Source organism: Sardina pilchardus, chromosome 11 (genome assembly GCF_963854185.1).
Source record: "Sardina pilchardus chromosome 11, fSarPil1.1, whole genome shotgun sequence".
NCBI lineage: Eukaryota > Metazoa > Chordata > Actinopteri > Clupeiformes > Clupeidae > Sardina > Sardina pilchardus.
In genome coordinates this window covers 4985937-4995890 of record NC_085004.1, presented here as the reverse complement: position 1 = coordinate 4995890, position 9954 = coordinate 4985937, and the positions used below count along the sequence as shown (strand labels likewise).

At 46.2% G+C, this 9954-nt stretch overlaps 1 long non-coding RNA gene across 1 annotated transcript in view; it reads right to left on the bottom strand.

The window, feature by feature from the left end:
* The window catches only part of LOC134095366 (uncharacterized), a 13761-nt gene extending 5013 nt beyond the window's left edge, over window positions 1-8748 (bottom strand). The window contains exons 1-2 of the long non-coding RNA XR_009940563.1: window positions 8683-8748; window positions 8157-8225 (exon numbers count right to left, since the gene is read on the bottom strand). This is a non-coding gene — a long non-coding RNA (uncharacterized LOC134095366). The remainder of the gene's footprint in view (window positions 1-8156; window positions 8226-8682) is intronic.
* Between the last annotated feature and the right edge of the window lie 1206 nt (window positions 8749-9954).

Genomic DNA, 9954 nt, shown 5'->3' with positions numbered 1-9954 from the left:
TCTTCTCTCTCTTCTCTCTCGCTCTCTCTCGTTCACACACACACACACACACACACACACACACACACACACACACACACTTCACCCACCTCTTTCACACACACACATTCACATTGACACCACATGTGAAAACAGGATAAATTTGACACATTAATTAAATGAATTTCATTAGGAGTGTTGAAAAAATATCCATGTGATGGAATAAACGCTTAAATGAATAATAATAATAATAATAATAATAATAATAATAATAATAATAATAATAAACACGTTGTGCAGACCATTTGCCAAGTCAGCGACAAGTAAATATTTTTTTCTAAATGCCTGTGATATCTCTCCACTCTCCCTACCCCTCTGTCTCTCTCTCTCTCTCTCTCTGATCCTCAGTATAGAAATGTCCAGGTCTTATCTGTCTTCCTCGTCTTCCTATTCACCATGTCATCATGTTGTTATCAGGTCACAGGTGGCAGATAGGACACAGAATCTAACCTGACACCTGAGCCACCTTCCCGAAGCATGTAGAACAAGGTGCTAACAACCACCAAGGTCATGGGTTCGATTCCCACGTGCGCACACACACACTCGTAAAATCGAATGCAAACCATACTTTGACTGTAAGTCACTGTGGAGAGCAGCACAATGTGGATGAGTAAGTGGGCAACGTAATAGCGGGTGTTTGGGCCAACGCCGTCCTGACTGACCGGGGCACGCTGGTGGCGGCTGGTCCTCGGGGCAGTTGGGGCAGCTGGGGTTATCCGCAGAGATGCTGAGGGGTGAAGTGGGCCAGAGGGCGGGGGAGCCAGCGTCTGCTTATTAAGCTTAATGCCCTGCAGATGTTGTGAGCTGCGTACACACACACACACACACGCAAACGTATACATACACACGTGCTGGATAGGGCCTAGGGAATCAAAGAGCGTGCAGAACAGCACACACACACACGGCCTCCAGGGATAATCACATGCTATTCAATAAACGCTTAGCACAACCAGAGAGGCAATTAGGATCACTTCTAATCTGTGGGACAGGCCCTTCTCCTTTGTCCTCGGGCCCACGGGGGGGTTAATAAAGCACATTGTTTGGCATGACACATCAAGTTTACTCAGTGTTTACACCAATAGAAAAATCGAGTAAACTCTTGCACACTCAAAATCAAATAAAGAGAATGTTGGCCAATGTTGGGCAAACTATGAAGAAATGGTCCATGTTGAGATCATCACAGCTAAATAAAACAAATGCTGCGTTATGTGCACAACTCTGTGTTATGTTATTTGTGCAACTTCATGTTATGTAATATGAACACTTTTGCATTTCTGGGGTTAACACTTAAACTGTACATATTGTACTCATTTGGAGTGGTGGGGGGGCCGCAAACATTCCCAGCCACTCTCGTTTTATCGGACGACTTAAAAACTCCTATGTCGGCGTGTTTGCAGTGGAAGGACTGCCTATGAAAATATTTGTTGCACTTTGCCTGTTTATTATGCTAAAAATACCGGCCCCTGTTTTGAATGATGTCAAACCTACTCACGACTCACGAGGAAGCACTCCGTATGGATGGCCACGCTACGCTGCTGACCTCTGCCAACCAAGCCCCCCGATGGCAATAAAGAGAGCCAGTGTTCCTCTGTGTCCTGCACTAAATCATCCTCGTTAAGCCGCCCGCATGTGAGCACAGGCCAGAGGAGACCAGAGATAGTGGAACAGGGAGCAGGAGCACTGAGCATGCAGCAGGCATGGCATCAGAGACATAAAGTAGACAGCAGAGAGAATTAGATAGAGGCACAGAGAGAGAGGGAGAGAGAAATCACCCTCATGCTCACTCACACACACACACACACACACACACACTTCAATGTGCATGCGCACACATAGCGCTTACAGTATACACATAGTGGACAGGACTAGTCACAGAGACTTTAGCACTGTCTGCCTGCTGATCTCTAAACAGACAGATGTTGGGCAGGAATGACGGACAGCACGTCTCGCTGCCCCACTTCCCTCACCCCAACATGCCCTCACACTGAGGGCCAACTCCCATGGAGAAGCTAAAGGGCCAGTTGCAAGGGGCTGAGGGGGGGGGATCAGACTCAAGCAGACGGGTATTTGTGCTGACCCTCCCCATGGCAGCGAGCTGCTGCTTTAGCTTCTTCTCTCTGTGCTGACCCTGAGTATTTGCTAGCCACCAGGGAAGCAGGCACTGCAGCAGAGGTAATGAGCTGCACAGCATCCAAGTGTCTCGGAGGATCAGTAGCGTCGCACATAGCTGCGCACATATTGCCCATATCATTTAGCAGTGTGCATTTGGACGCATGAAAGGCTTACTGCATTCCTCAGTGTGACTTCTCCCACCTCTCCACAGGAGACAGAGGCAGATCCCTAGGGGTAGGGGGAGGCTTGGCCTTCTCTCAGGGTGCCACTATCCGTACCTCCATTAAGGATTTGGACTAGGGGGTAAGTGGGCAGGGAAGTGGGGCGCAGGGGGAGTCGGCCGAGTTACCGTGGTGATGGAAACAAACTCAAATGATGTCATGGGTGCATGGGCGGACATCTGCTTTGAACTGCGTGACAGAGAGAGTTTTTGCAGACGGAGCCATTTTCAAAAAGTGCCCCTCGCTATTACCACCTGAACCCCTCGCAGGCTGAAATGATTCCGGGAATCGCAGGGCCAGTAAAGGGGTGGGGGGAGGGGGGATAAGCAGCACGGGAGGCTGGGCAGCCTGGATGATGGGGTGGGTTCTGGAGGGGTGGGGGCGGGGGGGGCAAGTGAGCGTGTAGGGGGAGCCTGCACATCTTTGACAAGTCACGTATTTATCTATTTTTGCCACGTGTTTATCATCTTCCTTCAGTCAAATATGTGGCCAAACAGCTTCCTGGCTAATTACTCCAAATTGCTTGTTAAATATTCTGACAGAGTAAATAGACTTACTGGTGGTGCTATTCTGCTTGGCAGTTCTACTGCATCTTTAAGTAGCCGTATTCATATCTCCTGCCTGCTATTTTGTAACACAGTGTTTTTCTTCCAAACCTGCAGGGTGGAGGGGGCAGGAGGGAACACCTTAAACACTGTTGACATGATGTGTCAGGGATGGAATCCGTGTGTTTGTGATACTTAAATATTTTATGATTCTGCCTGCTGGTAATATCTTGCCTGCAGCGTTGAGACAAGAGCAGTAATGTGCAGGAGCTTTGAGACGGAGAGAGCTGGGAGTGAGCCCTGACAAGTGCTGAGGGGGTATGCATGCACACAGCACAGGCCTGCAGGTGAACCAGAGCATGTCTGAGATCACGCCGCCTGCTCCATAGCGCAGCTCAAATGCTCTCATCTTCTCTTCTCCACATCCAGTCTCATTTAAGGCAGCACCACAGTCTTTCTCTAGCCCACAGTCTATCTCTCTTTCCCTTTCTTTGTCCTCAACTTCCTCCTTAACTTTTCTCACTCTATCCCTCTCTCTCTCTCTTTCTACATATACTGTGTGTGTGTGTGTGTGTGTGTGTGTGTATATATATATATATATATATATAAGCCCACCTCCCTGTGGGAATCAACTGAACTCTCCCTACAGCTAAATACCCCATGTCTACTGAAAAACGAAGATAAATAAAATAAAAATATAAAGACTTTTTCCTGGTAACGCAAAATTTAGCAAACAACCAAGTACCTCTTGCACTCCAATGACTGCATTCATGATTTGAAGTCCTTTCATGGGACAAGTGATGGCAGATTGACACCTCGGACTGTTGTAAATTCTCATCAATGCCATGCCAAGTCAAACAGCCTGACATTCTGTAAATACATCCAGAGACATACCGACTTCCTTCCATTTAAATGTGGCGAAGTCCATGCACAAGCACGGCTTTTGAGCGCGGATAAAACATGCCTGGACCATTCGCTATACAGATGAGGACCTTACCATGCCTTGTGGTAGAAAAAAATCTATGCATGGTACATGGATAGTTACAACTGTTTTTTTATTTATAGGAAAAATAAAATAAAAAATATTCTCCAAAGTAAAATACTGCACATCTTGTGCAAATACATTTAACTAGCATCATTACTACTTCATAGCTGAACTCAATAATTTGTCATTTTGCCAATATAAATCTCCAAGGAACCTGAACAAATATATTTATAAAAAAGTACATATATACATATCACATTGACGTGTTAGACAGCATAAATATTGTACATTTCCTAACCTGGTTAATTGTACTGACTGAGTGATATCATTAACATATACTTGGGTGGCCTACGCACACACACACACACACACACACACACACACACACACACACACAGAGAGAGAGAGAGAGAGAGAGAGAGAGAGAGAGAGAAAGCTACTTGTCAATATCTCCAACACACACAGTCTTTTAGTCAAATGCAAAACAAAACAACTTACATCAGTAACAGAAACAGAAAACACAACATTACAAAAACGCATATTTGTATTTGCTTTTCTTTTTTTCCCTTTTTAACGTCAGCACTAAGAATAAGCCTCACTTTACCCCCCTGGTGCCTTTAAAGTTGATGAACTGTTTCCAGTCGGGGTGTTGATTTTGCGACGGCAATATCCGAACAACGTTTGACTATGATCTCACTTGTATTTCTGCGCCGCTAATTCGATTTGAATAATCCCACTGACAAGGCCGAGCTGCCGGAGAACACAGTTCCCATTCGCGCCATTGCTATGACGTCTCCCGCCAAGAACGTGTCCCCCCGGCCGTGGCCGCCGTCGGAGCCAGACGCGGCGGAGTGTGAGCTCCAGTGGATGTAAATAAACTCCGCCAGGGGCCCGGCGACGGCCTCTGTCACCCACTCACAGGTAAACACACACACGCGCACACACACTCGCATAAACACAAACGCGCACATACACCTTCCTGTGAACACTTTCTTCGCACTAGCAATTATATCAGTCACGGCGGCACTAAATCACCCTGAAAACAAGAAAAGTGCATTCCACCTCCCTGAAGCACACACAAAAACAACATACACACACATACACACTTGCACATACACACAGACTCATGCACACACAGGGAAACCTAACCTGCAGTGAAAAGGTCAATTAATAGAGTGTGCCGCCATGTTTGTGTAGTTGCTGGTCAGTTGGCCCTGGGAATAGACCTAACCTGTGTTCTGCAGCACGCCTAATGAAAGTTGACAAACTGTTTCCACTCAAACACAGAACAGTTGTTGTGTTTTTTTTTCGTCCCCCATGTGATTCTCGACCAAGACACTTAGGTCACTTCCAACCTGAAAAGGGGTCATTTATGCATTCTCTCCCAATATGAGTGACTTGCTATTTAATTGATTTCCCCATAATTTCAGCCAGCTGTTCCATGTCTCCCTGTGAAGAACAGGCCTCCGTGTTCCTACTGGACCAAGCCGCTTCTGCACTTGTGCTGCTGCATCTGTGGCCAGCCAGACGGTCAAGCTATGATCCTCAAGAGTGTCAACCACAAGCAATTAGGACACATCTCTTCCATAGGGGTCTCCTCCAAAACAAGAAAAGGGCTCGCGCTCACGCTGGGCTAAGCCGTAGGAAGGAAAGGGGCTTGCTGTGGTGGCTGCTTTTTCCAATGGAGACGTCCTCTTCTGACAGGACCACCTAGAATGTGTGTTTATTGTTGGAGAGCGGGCTTTTGGAGGACATCACCTGGGCATCTTGGTTACCCAAAAAAGAAAGAAAGAAAGAAAGGAAGAGGACAGAGAGAAAGACAGACAGATTGAGAGGGGAAGAGAGACAGGCGGCTAAAGAGTGTTGAGGGTTTCGGGGGTTAGCCATGCGGTGGAGGGAGGAGGGGGGCCCGTGTGGGAGCCCCCAGCCTGAGCACAGGGCCAGGGCTTTGGGATGGCTCGGAGCCGACCCCTGCCGAGGTGTCAATGTTATGACGTGCGCCTCTCCACTGTTTTCTCTCACAACAAGAGCACTTCATCTGCCCGGGTGGCCGGCCTCATGAAGGAGGCTTGATTTACGCGCCAGGGTTCAGACCGTCCGCCCTTGCTCCTTCCTGTTTCACTTACGCCCCACTTCCTGTGGGTCTGGACCTGCTTGGGAGGACAATAAATAACCAAAAAAAAAAAAAACTGAGCAGGAGAAGAGAAAGCGAAATGGCAGTCGTCTCTGAGAGGCGACGTAACTCACACGTCTGCTCTCTCCGTGCAGAACAATCTAAACGCCGCGATTGAGACCGTGTCACCAACTCTCGAGGATGAGCTACGCCAAACAAGAACCAAGCGATTCCAGCGGCGAAGAATAAAAAAAACACACACATATGAAATCACTCATAATGACTGTTTATGAAAAAGAATAAATCATCTGTAATGAGTTCGTTTATGGGAACTGGTGCTTCGCATGACAAAAGCAGTGTGCTCTGTCTCAGCGCTCTGCAGCGCTTAGCACGACTTTCCCAGAGCGGCTCCTAAGCGGACTGGAAATGTAATAAGGACTGACGCTCATTTCATGCTTCATGTCAACTCGCAAGTGGGCACCCCAAACAAAAGCAGCGTGTTGGAGATTCAAAATGTCACTCCTCGCTTCGCCGACCGAGTTTGGCAAATGGAAAACAGGAGGCCAACGTACAGCGCGTATTTGCTGTTAATAATGCTGACGTGAGAGGGATGAAAGGCTGCCTATGAGGATGAGAGAGAGGAGAGGACAGGAGCTTAGAGGCCCACAGGGGCATGTGGGACGCAGGCACGCAACAGCCTGTTTGTTTGATTACCATCTGAGCACAATACAGACGCCATGGGATATGGCATGAAACAGGCTGCGGAAGTATCCATTCAGTTAGCACGGATATATGCTACAGACGGTTGATGGCTCAGCAAAGTTTCATTAAAGTCAGAGAGAATGTTTACAAACTTTTGTGGACATGTTGCCACCAGGTTTGAGAGACAAGAAACAGTCAAAGTGTGGGTGCAAACAATGGGTCATTGTAACAGTGAGACCTAGTCCCCTGAGTATACTTTGGAAGGATGAAACAGCTAGTCAATGATAGGAATGTGTGTGTGTGTGTGTGTGTGTGAGTGTGTGTCACTGGGGGGGGGGAGTCTGCAGTGGTCACACCTGACAAAATAACTAGGCCTGGTTTGGTCTTGCCTGAATTGGGTGACAACACTTTGAAACGTGTTTGATTCTAGAGTGCATGGGTCAAATTAGCCCCAGTACTCTACATTAAGCGCAAACTAGCATTATTTTGTTCAAAATGCGATACTAAAACACCCATGCTATCTCATCTAAAGGAAACCTAACAGCATATTCATGTTCTGAACTAAAACCTCCTGATTCAGATATGTGGCTTTCTGAATGTGAGGTCTTTGAGTGGAACCCACAGGAGCAAACTCAAACTTCTACGTCCCTTTACACCCACACGCACACACACACACACACACACACAAACACACACACACACACACACACAACGTGCATACAGAACCTGCTGGGGTGTAGCAGCAGGCTGCTGTCATCGCCAGGCTGCTGACACTAGCGAGGAAACACATCCATTCTGCAAACAAGGCCACCAACGGCCACAGGGCTGACCTGACCATGCAATCAACACACACACACACACACACACACACACACACACACACACACACACACACACACACACACACACACACACACATACGATCATAGACAGGTACACAAACAGATATATGTAATAGGTATGTATACACACACACACACACACACACACACACACACACACACACACACACACAGAGGCACACAAACAGACATAAACACATACAAACACAAAACATGCACTCAGACAAATACACACACACACGCTGACACACTACACAAGCCACATGCAGGCACCCGAGAGGTTGTTCTCTCATATCTGGGCATCAAATAGGGAAGCCCTTATGCTGAGTTGCCATTGCCAATAATCCCACAGCTTGTTGATGTTCCCGCACAAATATATCATGTTGTAAAGAGCATCCAAGAGACACAGCCAATGGTGAGGGAGGAAGCCTGTGTTAGATCACTCTTAAAAGGAAGGCAGCTTTGGGTAAACCGACAAGAAAAAAAAACACAACTTCAAACTCTCCACTCATGAGTGGCAATGCTCTTAATGCTCTTTCATGCACCCACCAGAGTATTTTCAGTCGTGCTGAAAGTATTTCCTACCTTCCTACCTACCTGGATAGCTAGACCTCTTCTGATGATGTGGTGTGAGATCCAACATCTAAACGATCTGAGCCTTAGGCCCTGCGTCCAAAGATAATTAAGGTTCTAATTTGAATGGTCATTTCCATTTTAATATTTAAAGCAAACACACTCTCAAGTGGCTCTTTGGGGCAGGAGAGAGTGTTTAAACGTTTCATAAATGTGCATAATGTATGCACAGACGCACGTTACAAATGAGGTTTTCTTTGCTAAGTGTCTGTGTGTGTTTTTGCATGTCACAGCCCATGATTGACTGTAGTCAAAAAGAAAACATTTTACTGCACGAGCTCCTGGGCATCAGGAAGGCATTTAGCATGTCTAAATAGAAGTTTGGCCTTATACTCGAGCTCTTTCACCTCAGCATGCCAATGAAAAGAAACAAAAAACAAAAATGAAACAGAACAGAATCTCTTCTCCCCCTTGACGTGATCATAAAACGGCTCGCATGGCAGCCATTTGTACTGAGTGTGTTCGTCTGTCATCAGACCTGGATACTAACCCTTCCAGCGTCTGAATCTGGCCCAGATCTGGCTCACCCCCGGCTCTCTTCTGGCCCACATCTGGCGACCCTCAGTCAGCCATCACCTGGGTATTTATTCCACTCTTTGGAAGCTGAAACTGGAGAAACAGAATGGGGTCATGTGGTGAGTTTTGCCTGCAGGTTTTCGAGCGGACGCAGAAATATGTGAACAAATTTACATCTTTGCTGAGTTGCTGAGCAGGGATATTTGCCATGTGAGTTCACCAAAAGGAAAATAAAAAAGAGAGAAGCTGGTCTCTGCTATGAAATGAGTGTGAACTTATTTGTGCCAGTATGGCTCCAGGTGTCCTATTACACTGAGATCAGGCTCTTCTTTCAGTAGCTGCTACCTTTGTTATTATTTGAGAACTTCATATCTGAATATCTGCATGGAAATGTTAATATGAAATAGAAGCCGCCGCTTAGCCAGTGGTCTGTTAAGAAACTTGGCAGGAGGTGGGAGTTTATTTATATATTACATGTGTCGGGTCCAACTCACAGTTGGGTGCAATTCGTTCTATCAAAAGCTCCTTTTTCAGAGGCTGCTTACCTTTTTTGGCTACTGCAGCTCTTTTTCAGGTCTCTGTGGCCTCAATCCCGCCTATTAGGAGAAAATATTACAGTAAACGGCCATTTCCATATATTTTCATTACACAGAAAACAGCGAAATTCAATGCCACTGAAAAAAAAATTATGTTCTTTTCTACTTGAATGACCGTGTCTCAAATATTTGGACAATTTTACAGTGAAATGTGTACAGGTGGAACGACACTAATGCAGTAGTCGTTTGAATGGAGATGGATGGCCGTAGTTATTTATGGATGTCGACCGGACCGGACTGGACTGAGAACTGAGTCCATTTGAGTCTGCACTAAAAGAGCAGTGTTAGGCGACCTGAGGTGGGCTTATCTACAGAGGGCTTCTCTGTCTAACAGTTTCATCTTTATATCCCTTGGGTTCATCTATTTGACCTTTTCATGTCACTTTTTGCCACACACTTACTACTTACACTGAAGTTAAATTCAGGCTCTGCTACGAAATTGCTCATTATATTATTCTGCACAATTAGGCATGTCTGACATGACATTTATTTTGATATCAGGAAATGAAATATATCCATGCCCACGTCCAGGGTACACTATTATAACCATACATAGCAGGACATATGTTAAAAAGACGATTACAATAAAGGTTTCATGGCATGTAATATGTACATTCCGGTGGTCTTTGCCGCATCTTCTGACTGGGTGT